Source organism: Peromyscus leucopus, unplaced genomic scaffold (assembly GCF_004664715.2).
Source record: "Peromyscus leucopus breed LL Stock unplaced genomic scaffold, UCI_PerLeu_2.1 scaffold_319, whole genome shotgun sequence".
Classification (NCBI taxonomy): Eukaryota; Metazoa; Chordata; class Mammalia; order Rodentia; family Cricetidae; genus Peromyscus; species Peromyscus leucopus.
Window position 1 is genome coordinate 1 of NW_023505199.1, and position 21,550 is coordinate 21,550.

Sequence of the window (21,550 nt, forward strand, 5' to 3'; positions counted from 1 at the left end):
TTCCTTCATGTCTGTGTGAGCAAGTTGAATTCCCTGGAACTGGAGTTACAGACAGTTGTGAGCTGCCATGTGGGTGCTGGGAATTGAACCTGGGTCCTCTGGAAGAGAGCAGACAGTGCTCTTAACCACTGAGCCATCTCTCCAGCCCCTGATTATTGTTTTTCTAAGTGAGAATTTTTACTGTAATTATCTTCTTCTTCTTCCTCCTCCTCCTCCTCCTCCTCCTATCAATGTAACACAGAGGAAGGGAAGGGACATTTTCTCTTGTTTTAGTTTATGGACCCAATCCACGACACACTGTATCAGGGCCTGATGAGAGCTTTAGGTATTCAGAGGATGTGGCCTTTCAGACAAAGGGACTAACCATTAGGTTTCGGAGGCTTTGCCATGGAGAGAAAACTGGGGATATATTTATTCCACTTACTTAATAAATACTTTTTAGCTTTTTACTTTACAAACATAAACACGTATGTCTGTGCACTACGCTCATGCTCTCAGAGGCCCCAAGAGTCACTGCATTCCTTGGAACTGGAATTAACAGACAGTTGTGAGCCACATGTGGGTGCTGGGAATTAGAGCCATGTCCTTTGCAAGAGCAGCCAGTGCTCTTAACTGCTGAGCCATCTCTCCAGCCCCCAAAGATGTGTTTATTTTGAAATAAAGAGGGTCACTGGCAGCTGAAGCAGAGAACTGTGGCAAAGTCTGTTAGTCAAGTGAACATACATGCACCTTCTCCTTGTCTTCCTCTCAAAAGGGCAATGTTAAGCCGGTATGCTGACTCATGCCTGCAATCTGAACATTTGGGCAACCGCGGAAGGATTGTGATTTCAAGGCTAACCTGGGCCACATACTGAGTTCCAGGCTGGCCTCGCTACACAGCAAGACCCTGTCTTAAGAAGTCAAACCAAATTAAACCAAACCAAAATAAAAATGTTGAATACCAATGTTCTTAGGTAAAAACCAATGTATTCAATAGTTCAGTGTTCAGCCACAGGTACGAGCAGAGACCCCAGGGTGGGGCATACCGGGAGGCTCTAGTTTAAAGCAGTGGAAAGAATCCTGTAATGTTTACTCCTCCCTTCCTGAATCCTTATGTGTTATCTTCGGAGCAGAACACACTGTAAGGATGGCGAAGTTAGAGGACAGAGGAGCAGGTCCCCAATGTCATGTTAGAGAGGCCCTGCTAACGGTGGTTGACCTCTCTCTGGACTTCTTACTTCTCAGGAGAAGAGTAACACATTTACTTAGGTCACCACCATATGCAGTCACTCCACACCTAACCGACACCACACACAAGAGCTCAGCCAATGAAGCGCTTGCCTGGTAAACATGAAGATCTGGTTAAATCCCGAGACCTTAAGAAAGCCAGGCACAATGCCCGTGCACAGGGAGGCCAGATGAGAACCTTGGGTGTCGTTCCAGACACCAACCACTTCTTTTTCTCTTCTTTTTCCTTTTTTGGTTCTTTTCCAGATAGGATTTTTCTGTGTAGCCCTGGCTATCCTGGAACTCATTCTGTAGCCCAGGCTGGCCTTGAACTCAGATCTGCCTGCCTCTGCCTCCCCAGTGCTGGGATTACAGGTGTGTGTCACCACTGAGAGGCCAACCACTTTTTTCCTCAAGGTCCCTCATTGGCCTAGAAGTCAATGGGTAGGTGACATGGGCTGCCAGTGGGTGACAGGGTGTCATAGCATGTGCCACTACAGCAGTTTGTAATGTGGTTCTGGAGCCCGAACTCAAGTCCCTGTGCTTGCTGATGGTGACTGAGCCGTCTCCCGCTGGTGACTGAGCCGTCTCCCGCTGGTGACTGAGCCGTCTCCCGCTGGTGACTGAGCCCTCTCCCCTTGATAACTGAGCCGGTGACTGAGCCGTCTCCCAAGCCAACACTTCCTCTCACTCCTTCTTTCTGTCTGGGTTTGTTTGTACGCATATGAGGGTTTGCCCACATGTATGCCTGTGGAAAACGTGTGCCTAGTGCCTCCGGAGACCAGAAGATGGAGCTCATATTGCCCTGGAACTGGAGCTCCAGTCAGCTGTGAGCCGTCCTGTGGGTGCTGGGAATGAGCTCTGGTCTTTGTCAAGATCAAGCGCTCTGAAGCGCCAAGCCAGCTCTCCAGCCCAACACTGGCCTTCTCACAGCTACAAAAGATCTGTTGGTCTGGCTCCCAAGATGAACGCTCACTTGCCATTCACATCAACCTCAGTTCTCAACCTCCAGCATTCTGGGATTTTTAATGCAAAATTATAGATTTCAAGATGGAGAAAATACATTTAGTAAGGATTTCAATTTTTTAAATTTAGTTTTATACATGGGAGTGTTTAGCCTGCATACATGCCTGTGTACCATGTGCATGCAGTGCCTCAAGAGGTCAGAAGGGGGCCTGGGAACCCTGGAACTGAAGTTACTGGGAGACAAGGTGCATGTCAGTGCTAGGAATTGAACCCGGGTCCTCTGGAAGAGCAACCAGTGCTCTTAACCATTGAGCTCTCTCTCCAGTCCCTCAATAAACACTTCCATACACATCATATGACTTGGAAAACCAAATTAGGGCTGAAAAAATGGCTCAGCAGTTAAGAACACTGGCTGGTTGCAGAAGACCCAGGTTTTAGTCCCAGCACCCATATCATGGCTTACTCTGTAATTCCAGTTCCAGAGATCTGAGGCCTTCTTCTGGCCTCCCTGGGCACAAGGCACCCATGTGATGGAGCATAAATATATACATTTATTTATGGAGCTCATGTTTTAGCTAGACTGGCTGGGACAGTGCGCCCTTCTACTTGACTCTGTGCCCAGTCCTGGGCTCCAGACCCAGGCCCCACACTCAGCTTTCAGGTGGGTACCGGGGTCTGAACTCAGTGCCTCCTGCTTGTGCAGCAAGCACTTCCTTACCCCACAGCTCACCTCTCCAGCCACCTTCCAACTCACTGTTTGACACAGGGTCTCTCATTGGGATCCAGGCCGCACCAACTGGCTACATTGCCTGGCCAATAAGTTCCAGGCATCTGTTTCCTCTTCTCCAGAGCTGGGGTTACAGATGTGTGCCATCATGCCCAGCTTTTAATGAGGCTACTGGTGCTTCTAACGCATGTTCGTGCTAGAACAACAAGAACCTTACAGACTAAGCCATCTTCCTAACTCCCTAAAAGACACACACACACACACACACACACACACACACACACACACACACACACACTTGTTTGTAGGTATATATATTTATGTATGAATGTTTTGCCTAGGACTAGTGAGATGGCTCAGTGGTTAAGAGCACTGCTGTTCTTCCAGAGGTCCTGAACAATTCCCAGTAACCACACAGTGGCTCACAACCACCTATAGTGGGATCTGATGCCCTCTTCCAGAATAAAGGTATATATGCAGATAGAGCATTTATATACATAAAATAAATAAATAAATCTTAAAAAAAAGAAAGAATAGAATGTTTTGCTTGAGAAGGTCTGTCTGTTCACCCTGTGCATGCCTGGTGCCCATGGTGGGCAGAAGAGGGCATCAGATCACCTGGAACTGGAGTTTACAGGTGGGGCCAGGGAAGAGAGCACAGGTCTCCCACAAGAGCAGCCAGTGTTCTCAACTGCTGACCCATTGCTCCAGCTCCTGAAAGATCTATTTTTAAAAAGGACCCTCTCCTCAAAAGTAAGGACTGTGTCTCTCGCTAGTTTAGTTTATCTGAACCTTGATCTTGTGAAAGATTCAAAGGACAAGAACAGGCAGGCTGTAGCTGTGAAATTCAGAGACCGCAAGATGCACTGTCTCATGCACATGCAATCTCATTTCTGAGAAACAGGAGACAGAAGCCCTGCTCCATTCTCAACATGTCCCTTAACAGGGACCCGACTAACCTCTGCTCAGTGTTTTCAAGGTGTCTCTTTCTTCCTATGGCTGTGGTCACAGGCACAAATAACCTACTGTAGTATCCCTATTCTTACTAGTTTGAGGTTAGGTTAAAAGAAACAACCTTCTGGGCTGGAGAGATGGCTCAGAGGTTAAGAGCACCAAACTGCTCTTCCAGAGGTCCTGAGTTCAATTCCCAGCAACCACACGGTGGCTCACAGCCATCTGTAATGAGATCTGGCACCCTCTTTCCTGTACATAATAAATAAATCTTAAAAAAAAGAAAAAAACCTCCCTAAGTAAGTGTGGTGTTCAACGCATAAAGATCAACCCACCGCGGCCCAGTGGAATGGCTCAGAGGGTGAAGCACCGGCCATGCAAACCCGACAACCTGAGGCCGATCCTGAATCCCATGGCGGAAGAAAGAACCAATTCCTTAAAGCTTTCTCATGACCTCCACACTGTGCTGTACACCTGCACTCAAAACCACAACCACACAAATGACCCAAGTTAGACTTCATTCCTCCAGAGTCTATTTTAATAAGTATTCATGGCATCTTGAATGCCCCTCCCCTACTCGCTGATTACAGACACTGAATGAGAATTATCCTAAATGGAAAAAAGAAAGAAATTCCCTGACAGCATATGACAAGAACACACTCAACTGTAGGAGGTGTGGTGACGTATCCTCTGAATATCCTAATGTTTTAGCTTTATCAAAAACAAAACAACAAAACAAAACCCAGAGAACCATCTACTCACTAGAAAGAAAAGGGAAACAAAAGGAAGCCCAGGCACCTGCAGGCGCTTTATTTTCCTAAGGTCGATGCTATGGCAGCAACGCCATGACACAGTATTTGTAGATTAATTCTACATTGAGGGGCTGGAGAGATGGCTCAGAGGTTAAGAGCACTGGCTGCTCTTCCAGAGGTCCTGAGTTCAATTCCCAGCAACCACATGGTGGCTCACAACCATCTACAATGAGATCTGGTGCCCTCTTCTGGCCTGCAAGACAGAACACTGTATATATATAATAAAGAAATAAATCTTTAAAAAAAAAATTCTACATTGAGAATGCTAAAAATCTGGGGAAAAAAGGTAAAAGATTCTTACCAAGAAGTAATATGTCAGCACAATACAACTGCTAAAAAATGACTAATTAAATTCATAAACTCATTTTTTTTTAGCACTTAATACATAAACTCTAACTATAAATGTTCATTCTAAACTCTGACAGAGAGGCAGCAACCTATTGTTTGTATTGATAATAGTTTTTTTCAAGTCACTATGTAAACCAGGCTGTCCTTAAACACCGAGATTGGCCCATCTCTGCTTTCCAAGTGCTAGCATTAAGGGCATGTGCCACCATGCCCCTGGCTCAGTAATAGCTTTAAATATCAATTGTCTTACTTGCTTCAGCTTTCACTTTGTCCATTTCAGCAAGCAATGCCACTTCTCGATCCATTAAACTAGGGGAAAAAAAATGATAAAGAAAAAAGGGTTAGATGAGAAACTCAAATACCAAAATAGTATATAATTAATAAGGGGGAAAGACTAGCATATTTGTTCATAAAGCATACTGCTAAGAAACAATGTATGGACCACATGAAAGTCCAACCTTGTATTCACAACAAAGAATATTTTTTTGTTTTTTTGTTTTTTTTGTTTTTCGAGACAGGGTTTCTCTGTGTAGCTTTGCGCCTTTCCTGGAGCTCACTTGGTAGCCCAGGCTGGCCTCGAACTCACAGAGATCCGCCTGGCTCTGCCTCCCGAGTGCTGGGATTAAAGGCGTGCGCCACCACCGCCGGCTCACAACAAGAATATTTAAAGATTCTCAAGAAAATAAATGGATCCCACTCCACTTGTTCCATGGAATACAGCGAGCAAGGCATTAGAAATCCAGGTTAGATCCAGCAGATGGCAGTATCAAGTCACACAAAATTTCTCAGTTATGCTAGTGCAAGTACTTATGGAAATTATTTCCATAACTCTTATACTTTGGTTTATCTTTTAAAAATATATGGTCTCACTGTGTATCCTTAACTGGTCTGGAACTCTATGTAGACCAGGCTGGCCTCAGCCTCTCAAATACTGGGATTAAGATGTGCACTGAACTTGGTTTATACAATTTGAAAACTTTGCTTCTAATTTTACCAGGCCATAGAAAGTTGTTCAAGATTAGGATCTATATATTCCACATGTGAACACTGTACTGTTGCATCCAGTTCAACGGCACTATAATCCTTAGCATACGAATAGTCCAAGCTGGTTTCTGATACAAATTTTTTTTTGTTTTGTTTTGTTTTTTTGTTTTTTGTTTTTTGTTTTTCGAGACAGGGTTTCTCTGCGTAGTTTTGCGCCTTTCCTGGAGCTCACTTGGTAGCCCAGGCTGGCCTCGAACTCACAGTGATCCGCCTGGCTCTGCCTCCCGAGTGCTGGGATTAAAGGCGTGCGCCACCACCGCCCGGCTTGGTTTCTGATACAAAATTTAGTGATAATCAGAAAAGATGGAATTAGAAGTTTCTTATAGATTTTTCCCTTCCTCTGTGTTGTAGACCAAGGGCCTTGTGTAAGTGGGGCAAGCACTCTATTTCTGACTTCCTGTTCGTTTCCTGCAGAGCTAAGGGGGGCATGGAGCCTTGTATGTGCTGGGCTAACACACTCCCAGATCTTGTTTTTGTAAGACAAAGTCTTGATGTCATTTAGGCTGACCTTGAACTCATTATTCTTTGGTTTCAGCATCCCAAGTGCTGGGATTACAGGTGTGTGGTATTGTATTCCTCCAAATATTGTACATGCTAATAAACTTATCTGGGGTCAGAGACAGAATAGCCACAATATTAAACATAAAGGATAGGCAGTGGTAGCACACGCCTTTAATGCTAGCATTCCAGAGGCAGAAATCCATGTGTTCAAGGATACAGACAGGCATGGTCACTCATCATGCCATTAATCCCAGAAAGCAAGCCTTTAATCCCAGGGAGTGATGGTAGAAAGCAGAAAGGTACATACGGCGTGAGGACCAGAAACTAGACTCATTTGGCTTGGTTAAGCATTTGGCTGGTTAAGCTTTCAGGCTTCTAGCAGCACAGTTCAGCTGAGACCCATTCTAGAAGAGGACTCAGAGGCCTCCAGTCTGAAAAAACAAGACCAGCTGAGGATCTGGCAAGGTGAGGAAGCTGGGGTTTGTTCTGTCTCTCTGATCTACCAGCACTGACCCCAATAACTGGCCTCGGGTTTGATTTTTATTAATAAGAACTTTTAAGATTCATGCTACACAGGTGTGTGTTATTAATCCTCAGTTTAGTTATTCATAGTTATTGATTTACATGTGTATGTGTATATAGACCGTCAGAATCAGCGGACAGGAGTTTCACTCTCTTCTGCCACTGTGTGGGTCCTAGCTCAGGCTGTCAGGTGTGGTGACCCTTCACTATCTGAGTCATTCCATCAAATGGAGATTTCTCCTTCTCAATAAAGTGTGGCGACACATGCCTTTATTCTCAGCACTCTGGAGGCAGAAGCAGGAGGATCTCTGAGTTCAAGGCCAGCCTGGCCTGCAGACTGAATTCCAGGATAGCTAGAGCAACACGGAGAAACCCTGTCTTAAAAAACCAACCAAGCTGGGCAGTGGTGGCGCATGCCTTTAATCCCAGCACTTGGGAGGCAGAGCCAGGCGGATCTCTGTGAGTTCGAGGTCAGCCTGGGCTACAGAGTTGAGTTCCAGGAAAGTCACAAAGCTACACAGAGAAACCCTGTCTTGAACTCCCCACCCCCCCAAAAAAAAAAAAAAAGAAAAAAGAAAAACCAACTAACCAACCAACCAGTGTATGGCTCTAATGTTAACAGAAATTCTACTCTTCTTTCTGATTGTAAAGGCGATTACACACACACACACACACACACACACACACACACACACACACACACATTCAATTTACCTCACTATGTAATTATGTTAGTAAAAAGTTGTTAATACCAAGACTACAGCTGTGAGAAAGACACTAATGTGCAGAGCAGGGTCGTTCCTCAAGGAACAAATCCTTCACAGAAAAGTGCCAGAGAACGCCAGTCTGATGATTAAGCACACTAATAAACACACTTGTAACTAAACAAATTTTGGGGGCAAATTAATCCAACAGCACCAGACTGAAGAGAAAAAATGGCGATCCTGAGGTGGCCACACTCTGCTGTGAAACACTCCCCACCTTGGCAGTGTGCTTGAGAACCCCAGAAGCCTTTGGAATACCCCAAAGCCATAACCGGGACAGAAAACTGCCAGGCCTCCAGCTTGACGCTGCCACCGTCCCATTACCAGTTCATCTTAAGACACTCTGTGCCTGGAGATGACAAAGTCTTTGCCTTTCAAAAAGCTTAGAAAATATTCATTAAAGATTTCAGAAAATGAGCGTTTCACATCTCATGGTCTTCACTGTGTAAAGAAGAGTTGTGCAGGATGTTTTTCAGCAAATCCAGTTCTATAATGACACTATCAACCTTTCTTGTGGAAATATGAGGGAGTAAATTGTGATGACATTCTTTCCACTGTAACAATGAATGCTATTCATTGGTTTCTGACTGATTCACTGGTAAGCACAAAAAATAGTACATTGACTAGCAATTCAGTATTAAGAAAATCTCTTTCATTCTAAGAGACTTGAACTTTTGCTGGACTTCAGAGCCAGATTAATAATACACCTCCAGGTCACTTAAGACTTTAGACTGAGAGCTTGCTGCCTACCCAGTCTGTTTGTTTTTTAACTTGCCTTTAGGAGAAGAATGTGACACCCAACTTTACTAGCCTGGGCTTCCAGTAGTCACCTTTACAACCTAAGTTAATGCATCACTGTAATCTTAAACTATTAATTCTTTCACTCACCTGACCTGGAGTAATGCATGTGTATCATTTGCTGAGAGCAGCAAATGCAGAGGCTGAAAGCAATCTTATAGATATCCACCATAAATGTTGAACATATTCATGGATAATGTTGAACATATTTGGTTACTGTCTGATTACACACAATGACATTTGTAATACCGTCTGTCATCTGGGTGAGCTGGTGTCAATGACTCAATCCCTTGTAAAACTCTTTTAAAAAAAGATTTCTGTAAAGTATCCTTTATTTCTTCTGCATGTGATGCTTTCTGTACTGTTCAACAGAAGAGAGCAAAGCCCTCTTAGGGACAGACACACATACACACACCTCGTTTTATATACTCTTATTATATGAATGTTTTGCCTTGTATGTATGTCTGGTTGTCACATGTGTGCCTGATGACTGTGGAGGTCAGAAGATGACATCAGACCCTGGAACAGGAGTTACAGGCAGAAGTGAGCCACTATGAGGGGGCTGGAAATCAAACCTGGGTCCCCTGAAGGAACCCTGGATTCATCGCTCCAGCTCCCTTGGGCTCACTCTTGATTAAGTGACACTAAGGACAAGTGCTTTGGTTTCTTTCCTTAATGAGACACCAATCCATTATTAATCACGAATGTGTTTAATCCATGTAACTGACAACATTAAAAAGTTCTTTTACAGCCAGGTGGCGGTGGTGCATGCCTTTAATCCCAGCACTTGGAAGGCAGCGCCAGGCGGGGATCTCTGTGAGTTCGAGGTCAGCCTGGTCTACAGAGCAAGATCCAGGACAGGCTCCAAAACTACACAGAGAAACCCTGTCTCGAAAAGAAAACAAAAACAAAAACAAAAAACTTTTACATTTTCTATCAAAGACCAATAAAAATTTAGTAAAGGCCTTGTCATCCAAGTCTGAGGACCTGTATTTACCCCACAGAATCCAGGTCCAAGTGCTGGTAACACACACTTCTAACTCCAGGCTGGGGAGACAAGCATTAGTAGATGCCTGGGGCTTGTTGGTCAGCCAATCTAGCTTAATTAGTGAGCTCTATGAGAGCCAGTGAGAGACCCTTCCTCAAAAAGAGGTGGATAAAGCTGAGTGTGGCGGTGCATACCTTTAGTCATAGTGCTCGGGAGGCAGAGGCAAGCAGACTTCTATGAGCTCAAGGCCAGCATGGTCTACACAGCATGTACCAGGCTAGCAAAGGCTACATATTGAGACCATGTCTCAAAAACAAAACAACCTCCCCAATCAAAAACATACATACATACATACATACATACATACATACATACATACATACAAAAACAAAAGAAGGTGGATGGGGGCTGGAGAGATGACTCGGAGAATAAGAGCACAGGCTGCTTTTGCAGAGGACCCAGGTTCAATTCCCCGAACCCACATGATGGTTCATAACTATGCAGGAGATCCAATGCCCTCTTCTGATCTCCACAGGCACCAGACGTACATGCAGGCAAATATTCATACACATAAAATAAATCTAAAACATTTTTTAAAAAAGATGGATGGGATTCCTGAGGATGAATCTTGAGGTTGCTTCCTGGCTTCCACATGTATGTGCACACATACACTCTCCACACACACAAACACATAAATGCATTTCAAAGACCAATGAAAAGGAGCAATTACTTCTTTTTGTTTGTCATGTTGCCACGGCAACATCTACTGAACTATCTTGGCATTGGCTCAGAGTAAACGGGAATGGAAAACAGAGCTTGATCAGTATTTGTAACTTCTCATTAAAGATTCTGCAACTCTTTTAGGATATGAAAATAAACATTAAAGTTAGTAACACCTCTCACTAAAAGCTCCTGACACAATCGATGGCTTTATGGCTGTAAAGAATGCGCTCTTCTTAGGTCATTCATTTTAGAGCAAAGAACTCAGGGCAGACTGTTATGACCTCTGTGATTTCCAAATAGTCCTACCAACAAATACACATAGCCAATATAGACCACTGTTTTATCTTTGTAAATTTTCTGTGTTCTTTTTTTTTTTTTGAAAGTTTTCATCATAGAAAGTTGGAGAACTATGTTTACACAACATAAACAGAGAGTAGAAAGTTAAAATCAGAACCTCAGAAAGGTTAGGTATCGGATAATAGAAGAGGCTTTTTTTTTTTAACAATTAAAGACAATAATTTACTGTAATTCAACTTTCTAAAACAGAATTTAACTAGAGTTTCTATATGTTGCTTGAGCTAAACATGGTCCCAGTAGTAAATGTGGCCGAGATCCATTGCCCATGGTGTGAATATTCTCAGATATCATAAATGCATTAGATATCAGAATGAGCTCTCAGAGAATGATAAAAGGCTCATTCAGGCTGTCAGACTTTCCATGACCTTGCTCACCCCAACACCTCAGGCACTAAGCTTTCCTCAGGCTCTCCTCAATGGCAGTCTGCCACACAGCATTGGGGAGGCTGTGAAACGGCTAATGCAATTTGCTCAACGATGCTGCACGCTGCTTGGAAAGACTTGGTCTTATGAAGCTTGAGCCCTTACACAGTGCACAATTTTTCTTTTTCTTTCTTTCTTTTTTTTTTTTTTGGAGACAGTGTTTCTCTCTGTAGCTCTGGCTGTCCTGGAACTCGCTCTAGAGACCTTGAACTTAGAAATCTGACTGCTTATGCCTTTGCCTCCCAAGTGTGGGATTAAAGGCATGCACCACCACCACCACCACCACCACCACCACCACCACACCACCACCACCACCACCACCACCACCCAGCTGGTGTAGATCATTTCTGCATCTTTCTTTAGTCAAGAAATATGCGTCGCAAGACTGGTCACTCTTACCAGGGAACACCGCAGCTGGTGGTCTCTACCTCCCCCACCCCCACCCCCAGGACTCTTGTAGCATTGGCAAACTGCCCTAACTTACTCTAAAGCTTCACGTAAGTTATTGCTGAGTAGCTGCTACTGCAGCATCACCACTGGCGTCTCTGAGATACATTCTGTGCCTGTCATTTCAAGCAAGGTTTTGATTGACATCCCTAACATGAAACTATTCATTTTGAGTCTAGCCTTGCCTTCAGTAGTTCCTCAGTACCAAAAATAATTATCACTTGTTTATGGTTTTGCATTAGAAAAACAGTATTTTAAATACAACTGTGGTAATTCTACAGCTAATTATGTAAAGGATAACACTGTTTATTATAAACGATAATAATAAACCACTTAGTAATATTCTCAGGTAATATTTTTACTTGATTTATTTGCTCAAAACTAAAACACATTTACTCTAATACATCTGCAAATCAAAGCAGAAACTGAAACAAAGCCAATAAAAACAATCCTTTTTTCCCTTTTAAGACTTTGTTCTTCCCATTTTAAAGCAAATGGGAATTAAAAGAGAAATATCAGTAGTGGTTTTTATTATTTATTTATTTATTGAAACAGGGTCTCTCTACATACGGCTGGCTGTCCTAGAGCTTACTATGCAAACCAGACTGACCTCAAACTGGCAAGATCCTCCTGCCTCTGCTAGGACCAAAGGTGTACGCCACCGTGCCCAGCAACAGTTACATGGGCGTTTTGCCTGCATGTGTGTCTGCGGACCACTTGAGTGGCTGGTGCCCTTAGAGGGCACAAGAGAGCTTAAGATCCCCTAGGACTGGAATTACAGACGATTCACAGATGAATCCAGTATGGAATCATCTGTACGGGTGCTGGGAATTGACTCTGGATCTGCTGGGAAAGCAACCAATGCTCTTAGTTGCTGAGCCATCTTTCTAGCCCCCAGTAGTTTTATTAGCGGAGAATGAATAGCGTTTCCAAGCCTCAAATCCCTAGCACTGACTTTACTGGAGAACATTCATTCTCCTGTGCTCAGAACAAAATGGACCATCTAGGGAGTGAGAGCCGCTGAGCAGACCAACTGCAGCAAAACCAAACTCTGGAACTAACGTACAGTAAACCTCACAATTGTGAAATTCTAATGGTTCTTTTCCTATGGAGGCTTTTACAGAGCATGTGGACAGGACTTCCATGTTTCTTTACTTTCTTGCTTTCTTTTCATTAGCTAAAATTTTCTTATTCCTGTGTGTGTATGTGTGTGTGTGTGTGTGTGTATGTGTGTGTGTGAGAGAGAGAGAGAGAAAGACAGAGAGACAGAGACAGAGAGACAGAGAGACAGACAGAGAGAGGATATACATGTGTATGGGTGGCTGTGGGGGCCAGAAGAGAGCATCCAGTACCTGGAGCTGGAGGTACAGACAGTTGTGAGCACCTCACTGCAGGTGGAGGCACTGAACTCTGGTCCTCGACAAGGCCAGGAAACACTTTTAACCACTGAGCCATCTCTCCACCCTTTTATTTTTTCAGATAAGAGTTTGGCTATGTTATTCTGGTTAGCCTTGAAATTCACAGCAACCCTTCTGTTTCAGCCTCCTGACTTCAGGGTTTACAAGCATGTGCCACCATGGCCAGCTGATTTTATATTTCAATTCTCAGACACAGCTTTTAAAAGTTTCAGCTTTCAGCTGGGCGGCGGCGGTGGCGGTGGGCGGCGGCGGCGGCGGCGGCGGGGCGGCGGCGGCGGCGGCGGCGGCGGCGCGGCGGCGGCGGCGGCGGCGCACGCCTTTAATCCCAGCACTCGGGAGGCAGAGCCAGGCGGATCTCTGTGAGTTCAAGGCCAGCTTGGGCTACCAAGCGAGTTCCAGGAAAGGCACAAAGCTACACAGGGAAACCCTGTCTCGAAAACCAAAAAAAAACAAAAAAAAAAAAAACCAAAAAAGAAAAGAAAAAAGTTTCAATTTTCCTTTCCACTCTTTCTCAATGGGTTCAAAACCAGCCAAAGTTGTTCACACTGTATCAATTACAGTACTCAAGGTCTGAGGAGGACCAGTTTGAGGCCAGCCTGGGCTACACAGCAAGACACATGACTGAATGGTTGTATTTTATTTTTATAGATCTGCCATGGGAAATAAGCAGCTGTAGTCTATACTACCAAGAAGTCTGCGGCTAGGTCTCTAGCTAGGAAATGGCTGGAGTGTCAACAGGCTGGAGGGACTGCCTGGATTTTCATTTGAGACCACCATTTGTATTTCGTGCAACTTCTTTATGGAACAATGACGTCCACATTGAAGGCTCCAGAAACAGGAGAATGTGTGAACTAGTAAAGGGAAGCAAACAGGGACCCTTGTGAAGACACAGAAAATCAAAGTGTTTTATATGTATTTTGCAGTGGGTAAGTATTAATACCAGGAATAACTTTTGGATTTCATAGAAAATACAAATTATCTGTTAAGACAGAAAAATTATGACTTCTATTCTAAAAAAAATATAATTATGGGCAATGTAGTAAAAAAAAAACAAGAGGGAATAATGTAATCTTTAAATTTTATTGTATTTATTTAGTTTGTGTATGTGTGTGGCCGTGGCACACATGAAATCAGAGGTTGACTTATGGGCCTTAGTTCTCTGCTCACACTATTTGGGTCCTGGGAGTGAGCTCAGACTTGGCAACAAGTGGTTTTACCTTCTGAGTCAGCCCACCAAGCCACAAATGTTTTTTAATTTATTTATTTTATTCTTTGTGTATGATTGTTTGACGGCAAGTGTGTCTGTGTATCACGTGCATGCCCGGTGCTGCAGAGGTCAGAAGAGGGAGGACACCGGGTCCCCTGTAACTAGAGTTATGGTGGTTGTGAACCATCATAGGTGCGTTGGAACTGAACCCTGGTCCTCTGCAGGAGCAACAAGTGCAACTTCTGAGCCATCTCTCCAGCTCTTCAACCCAACTTGAGGGTCCCCTATGACCCAGGCTGGTTTTCAAGTTGCTATGTATCCAATGACGATCTTCCTGCCTCCATCCACCAAGTGCCAGGATTACAGACCTGCGCCACTATGCCTGTTTTTATATATACATACACAGTGTTGGGATTAAACTCTTGGTCTCTGCATGTTAGCCAAGCACTCTAGACCTGAGCTGCATCCTTTTGGTCTTTTGAGAAGGGTTTCTCTGTACAGCTCTGGCTCCACTGGATCTCGCTCTCTAGACCAGGCTGGCTTTGAACTCAGAGATCCGCCTGGCTCTGCCTCCTGAGTGCTGGATTAAAGGCATGCGCCCCCACCTCATGGTCCATTCTGTTTTCTTAAGGAGAGACTAAACACAGATCCTCGAGCAAATGCTCTATTCATTTAGTCCTGACTTTGCTCTTCTCTTTGGTCCTCTCCTCTAGCTCTTCCTCGCCCTTCTGCAGGCCTCGGGTCTTTCCTCAATGCAGTGCCCCACGTCTACCTTCTACCAACAGAAACTGTCCTGCTTCCTCCCAGTTCTGGTAATGAGTCACTCCTTCCAAAGATTTATTAATTATCGCCACCCCACCTTACTCTTATTCATTTAGATGAGGTCTTGCTCTGTTGCCCAGGCTGGTCTTCAACTCCTAGAGTCAAATGATCCTCCTATCTCAGCCTCTGAATGCTGGTATTACAGGTACTTACTACCAACCTCAGCTCCTTATTCTGAATACTACGTGTCCCCCCACCCCAGATATAACCGAAAGAATACCTCATCACAAGACTCCAAGCTGTGACTTTAATGACAGTGGCCTCAGCTGGGCATGGTGGCACATGTTTTTATTCCCAGTACTTGAGAGGCAGAGCATAAGGATCTATATGAGTTCAAGGCCAGCCTGTTCTACTTCCAAATCAGGCAGGGCTATATAGTCAGACCCTGTCTTAAACTGCACCCCCCCCAAGAAAACCCAGGAGTGATTTAAGACCTGACTTAGAAAAACCAAAGAATGCTGACCATTTTGATGGGGTGTTTCTCCTTGTGCATTTATTGTTTTTTATGCATTATGCATGTGGAGGTCAGAGGACAACTCTCAAGTTGGTTGGCTTCTTACACCGTGTAGGACCCAGGGACTGAATTCAAACTGTCAGCTTGATGGCAAGTGTCTTTACTCATGGAACCATCTTGCTGGCCTTAAACTTCATTTTTTAAACTTAAAACCCCTCATTCCAACCCTGTTGTACAATGACAGAGGTCTAAATCCTATTCCTAGTTTATATGCTACAGCCGTTCGTCTGAGGATGGAAAAATATATGCGACGTGTATCAAATATGTCTAGCCTTCCAAAGCTTAAATACGGGAATAAGTCATCAAGAGTGTATGAAATGAAGGTTACTGGGTCAGAATACACAGAGATTCAAATATTGGATCTGCATCTTGTGGTATCATATATTTATTTGAGCTAGTTAGTTTTGTCAATGAGATCCCTGGAAAAAGATCTCACTGAGGAGCAGCCTCCATCAGACTGGCCTGTGGATGTCTGAAGGCATTTTCTTGACTGCCAACTGATGGAGGGGCCAGCCCACTGTGGGCCATACTGCCCCTGGGCAGGTGGTCCAGGGTTGTATAAGAAGGGTGGCTAAATGTGAACCGTGAGCCCGTCTGTAATCAGTGACTCTGCATAGTTGCCTACTTCCATTCTGCACTGGCTTCTCCCAGAGAAGAACTGTGAACTGGGCGATTAAAGCAAATCATCTTTTCCCCCAGCTTGGTTTGGCCAGTGTTGTCACAGAGATAGAAGGAGACAAGGACAGCCAGTGTTCTAATAGTAATTTTCACAGATGGTTAAGAGACCTTTTGAATGTTGGGGTTTCATAAAACTAAAACTTTATTTTTATTCAAAAAGGAACCCTAGCATATCTTCTGTTGGCTTTTTGTAGCCAACACACTGAATGACAATCTTCCACCACACACCACACCTTCCAGGATGCATTTACTCTACATCCTGCTTCCTTAATAGTCTTAAACTTAAGCCAAGTAACTACTCTCACAATGTAAATTTTATTGATTAAAAGAAAAGTAAACCTGGGTCTAAAAATGATTATTACTGAAGCCATCTTAAGGAAGGACAGACTTTAAATTTAGAAACCAGGATTCTGATTTTACTTTCCTTCAGGTATGGGTCAGCTTTACAATCTTATTTGTTGCCAATCTGTTAGAATCGTTGATCTTTCTTTGACACTATAATAGACACAAACGTGACTTTCTAACTGGCATTTACTCCAAGCTGTCTGGTGCCAAATGCAGTTGGCTGGCCTGCCCATCACACCCTGAACTAACAACCATTACAACCTGACTACAGGTGCATGGGAGAAGGCAGCTTTTAACGCTTCCTGAGCCTAAGGGCCCAGCAGGAAAGGGCAGGAATCTCTGTCCTCAAGCTCACTGGCCTGGTTGTTGGCCTGTTTGATCAATAACTAAACACAGTTCCAGGAGGAAACCATTTCACCTGTGTTTATTGAAGGAGCGCTCTCCTGGCTGCGTTCCAAGACAGCAGGAACTCACAATCTCTCTCAGAGGTGTGTTTCCTGGCTTAGGCTTGCTGAATGGAATCAGGTCCTGTGGCTGGGTAAGCAGTAAACTGGATGATCTTAAGAGACTAGAGACCTATCAAAGCAAAGTTGTGATAAACTATCCTTAGCTCTGTTTTTCCAAATATGCCACTAAAGTGTAATAATCTATACAAGAAACACGGCATTTCATCCTTGCAGATGTTCAGAACAGGCTACATCGGTTCCTAGAAGTCACAGCAAAATCAGTGTGGGGACCTGGCTGGACTCAGCTAGAGTCACCGACGACAACACATCAAGCGGAACAGTGGCACCAATTCACACGGAAAGAGGAGTCTGAGTTTGGAGACAGCGAGCGATTGGCAGGAGCAAGATGTACATCAAGAAAGAGGACACGACACAAAACCGAGAGGCAGAAACCGGGGCTCCAGGGAAGTTAGACTAGGAGGTGAACCAGCTGTCTTACTTTCCTGGAGCTGGGCAAGTGGCACAGGCTTTAAAAGCACTTAGAAGGCTGAGCACAAGGACCACAGGTTTTGAAACCAGCCTGGACTATATAGGAAAACCTCTCCTCAAACACAAACACACGAGTACTTTTTGGTTATAGGACAATGTTTTGGAAGAGTTTGTTTCATTTTTATTACCTCACTCTTTTTTCAATCCAGAGACAAGGAGGACTGAGGGAACCCACAATCACAATCCTCTCTGCCAGGCCTCCATCTACTTTGGCACACAGGGAACAAAGAGATGTGGTCAGGCAAACCTAGGGACAGCCATGGCCATTGACAACTGTGGAAAAGCAAAGGCTCTTCTCATCACTCACTATGAACGAGAGTGGTTCCTACATAAGGAGATGGACAGGCCTAAACCCTTAAGTCCCTAATGGCCTGACTCCCTGATAGTTTCTTTTTTAAAATTATATTTATTTGTGTGTCTGTGGGTAGGGAGGTGGGAAGTGCATGCCATGCATACTTGTACAGTCAGAGAACAGCTTTAGGGAGATAATTCTCTCCTTCCACCATGTAAGTCCTAGAGCTCCGACTCAGGTAGTCAGGCTCGGAGGTAAGCACCTGCTGAGCCGTCCTGCAGTCCTTCTTGGCGTTTTTGAAAATTTGTCCAAACCATTCTTTAAAAAGCATCCCTTGAAGCCGGCGGTGGTGGCGCACGCCTTTAGTCCCAGCACTCGGGAGGCAGAGCCAGGCGGATCTCTGTGAGTTCGAGGCCAGCCTGGGCTACCAAGTGAGTTCCAGGAAAGGCGCAAAGCTACGCAGAGAAACCCTGTCTCGAAAATCAAAAAAAAAAAAAAAAAAAAAAAGCATCCCTTGAAAATACAACTCCTAGCTAGCAGTGGTGGTGCATGTTTTTAAATCCCAGCACACAGAAGACAGAAGCAAGACAATCTCTAAATTCGAGGTCAGGATGGTCTACAGAGCAAGTTCCAGGACAGCCAGTTCTACACAGAGAAACCCTGTCTCAAAACACCAAAAAAAACAGAGAAACAAAATAACCGAATAAATACAATTACCCAGAAAAGAGCTATGTTAAACACATACCACCTTAATATCTAATTAAACAGCTTTAATATACCAGCATAAATTTCTTCCCAAGAAGGATTCAACAATCAAACACATTTGATGAAAAAATATAAGTTCCCTATGGTGATATTTTATTTGTACTGAAATGTGATTTTAATTGTATGTTAATAAATAAAGTTGCCCTGGGGTCAGAGCTATTAGAGCCATAGCAAGAGCATGGTGGTTAGAAGAGCTAGGTAGATCTCGTGTGTTCAGGGATACAGCCAGTGTTGGAGACATACGCCTTTAAGACCTGGAGGGCGGTACTTACAGGCAGTGACGAGGCAGTCATGTGTTTGGGTTTACAACCAATGAGAAGGCAGACAGAAAGACTATTTAAAGACAGACAAACAGGAAGTAGCTCTCTTTTGGGAAGCTAGAGGCACTGCAGGAGGTTAAGATTTTATCTCTGAGCTCTGACCTCTCGGCTTCTCTTTTTACATTGGCTCTGTGTTTCTTATTTTAATAAGACGATTGGTTACATCTACAGTTCCCCCTTTAGTTCATAATGCAAATTAGAATCGGAAAGTACTGAGGTTCAGTGTTAAATGTTTTTTTTTTTTTTTTTTTTTTTTTTTTTTTTTTTTGGTTTTTCGAGACAGGGTTTCTCCGTGTAGCTTTGCGCCTTTCCTGGAACTCACTTGGTAGCCAGGCTGGCCTCGAACTCACAGAGATCCACCTGGCTCTGCTCCCGAGTGCTGGGATTAAAGGCGTGCGCCACCACCGCCCGGCCTTAAATGTTTTTTTAAAAAGTGTTTTCTGGGCTGGAGAGATGGCTCAGCGGTTAAGAGCATGGCTGCTCTCCCAGAGGTCCTGAGTTCAATTCCCAGCAACCACATGGTGGCTCACACCATCTGTAATGAGATCCGGTGCCCTCTTCTGACCTGCAAGCATATATGCAGGCAGAATACTGTATACATAATAAATAAATAAATAAATTTTTTTTTTAAGTGTTTTTCTTAGTCAGGAAGTAGTTTTAATCCCAGCACTGGGGAGGCAGAGGCAGGCGGATCTCTGAGAGTTCAAGGCCAGCCTGATCTACAGAGTGAGTTCCAGGATAGCTAGGACTACACAGAAAACCCTGTCTTGAAAACCAAATAAATAAAAGAATGAATGAAGGGAGGGAGGGAGGAGGGAGGAAGTGTTTTTTGGGGCCTGGGGAGGCAGCTCAGTGGGTAAGAGTGCTCTCTCTGAAACATCAGGGCCTGGGTTTGAGTCCCCAGCACCACACAAGAGACTAAGCACGGCTGCACAGGTGGTGTAACCCGCATTGAGGGTAGGGGTGAAGAAGGTGGATTCTGAGAGCTAGCTGGCCAGCCACCTAGTATAAAAGGAAGTTGGGGGCTGGAGAGATGGCTCAGAAGTTAAGAGCACTGGCTGCTCTTCCAGAGGTCCTGAGTTCAATTCCCAGCACCCACATGGTGGCTACAACCATCTGTAATGAGATCTGGTGCCCACTTCTGGTGTGGCAGACACACATGCAGTACAGAACACTGTATACACAATAAATAAATCTTTAAAAAAAAAAAAAAGGCAGCAAACTAGTGACCAGCCAGAGCTCCTGTCCGAAGGCAATGTTTCAGTGACACCATTACACATACTGCCCTGTTCTAGCCTCCACATGCACCCACACACTCACACGCACACACCACACTCCCCTCCACACACACACAAAGTCTTTTCAAGGGAGCTGGCTCAGGGACAAAGCACTCACAACATAAGTGTGAGCACCTCTGTCTGACTCTCCAGAACCAGACAGTCAGACATGGGCAGCACCTGTCATAAGCCCAGGGTTCCCATGGTAACATGGGAGGCAGAGACAAGAGAACTCTGCAAGTTCTTGACCAGCCAGCCTGGTGTACTGCAGGACAAACAGCGAGACCAGTTTCACCAAGTGGAAGAAGAGGACCACTGCACCAACACCTGAAGTCGTCCTCTGATCTCCACACATGCTCCAAGTTCACACACTCACTCACACACACACACACACACACACACACACACACACACACACACACAGTATTTTCAAATCCCTGTACCAAACCTGCTTCTTCCCCAACAGAATACAAACTAGTGCATTTTAAGAAATGAGTCCAAGCCAGATGGCAGTGGCGCACACTTTAATCCCAGCACTCGGAGGCAGAGGCAGGCGGATCTCTGTGAGTTCGAGGCCAGCCTGGTCTACAGAGTGAGTTCCAGGACAGGCACCAAAACTACACAGAGAAACCCTGTCTCGAAAAAACAAAAACAAAAACAAAACAAAACAAAAATAAATAAGTCCAGGAAAAAAAAAGAATCCAGACCACAACTGAAAAACCACAAGATCAAAAGTAAATGAATGATTAACAGGGCACAGACGAGATTATTAGGGTGAGATAAGATGAAAAACATAAAAACAGGCATTTTCTACTTTACATGTTTCAGTTTGTTTGTTAGTTTTTGTTTTAAAATGAGATCTTGCGTGTGGCCAGGCTGGCCTGGAAACTGTGGTGATCCTCCTGCCCAGCCTCCCGAGTGCTGTGACTACAGGGTGACCCAGCATACTGGTTTCTACTTCAGTTTTCATCTAGCAGTGTGTCAGTCATTATACTGCTGGCTCAATGGATAGACCCTATTCTATAATTATTTGTCCTTTTCCAGAACATATTACCATTCAGCCCATTTCTAGAGCACTGTGAGGAGTTCGCTGCTCAACCCCACCCTGCGGCAGAACGTCAAACACACCACAGATGTGTAAGTTTCCCCACTGTGTAGTTACAGGGGTTAAAGAAGCTGGTGAATGGCTGACCGTATTTATAACGAACGCCGCACTCACCACAGGTCAAATTGCAACTTCTCTTACCAGCTCTGCAGTTCAGCAAAGGCTTGTTTCATCTTCTTAATGGATGCATCCATCTCTTCTTTAACTACAACTCGATATCGCGCAGAGATACTGTG

The 21,550-nt window shown here is 44.3% G+C and overlaps 2 long non-coding RNA genes across 2 annotated transcripts; one reads left to right on the forward strand and one right to left on the reverse strand.

Moving 5' to 3' along the window:
- Positions 1-5,260: 5,260 nt before the first annotated feature.
- LOC119087210 lies at positions 5,261-21,542 on the reverse strand. Its single transcript, XR_005090649.1, has 2 exons — positions 21,456-21,542; positions 5,261-5,319 (listed from the first exon to the last, which is right to left on the reverse strand). It is a non-coding gene; the product is annotated as an uncharacterized LOC119087210 (long non-coding RNA).
- On the forward strand, positions 6,979-8,422 carry LOC119087211. Its single transcript, XR_005090650.1, has 2 exons — positions 6,979-7,020; positions 7,993-8,422. It is a non-coding gene; the product is annotated as an uncharacterized LOC119087211 (long non-coding RNA).
- Positions 21,543-21,550: the final 8 nt, after the last annotated feature.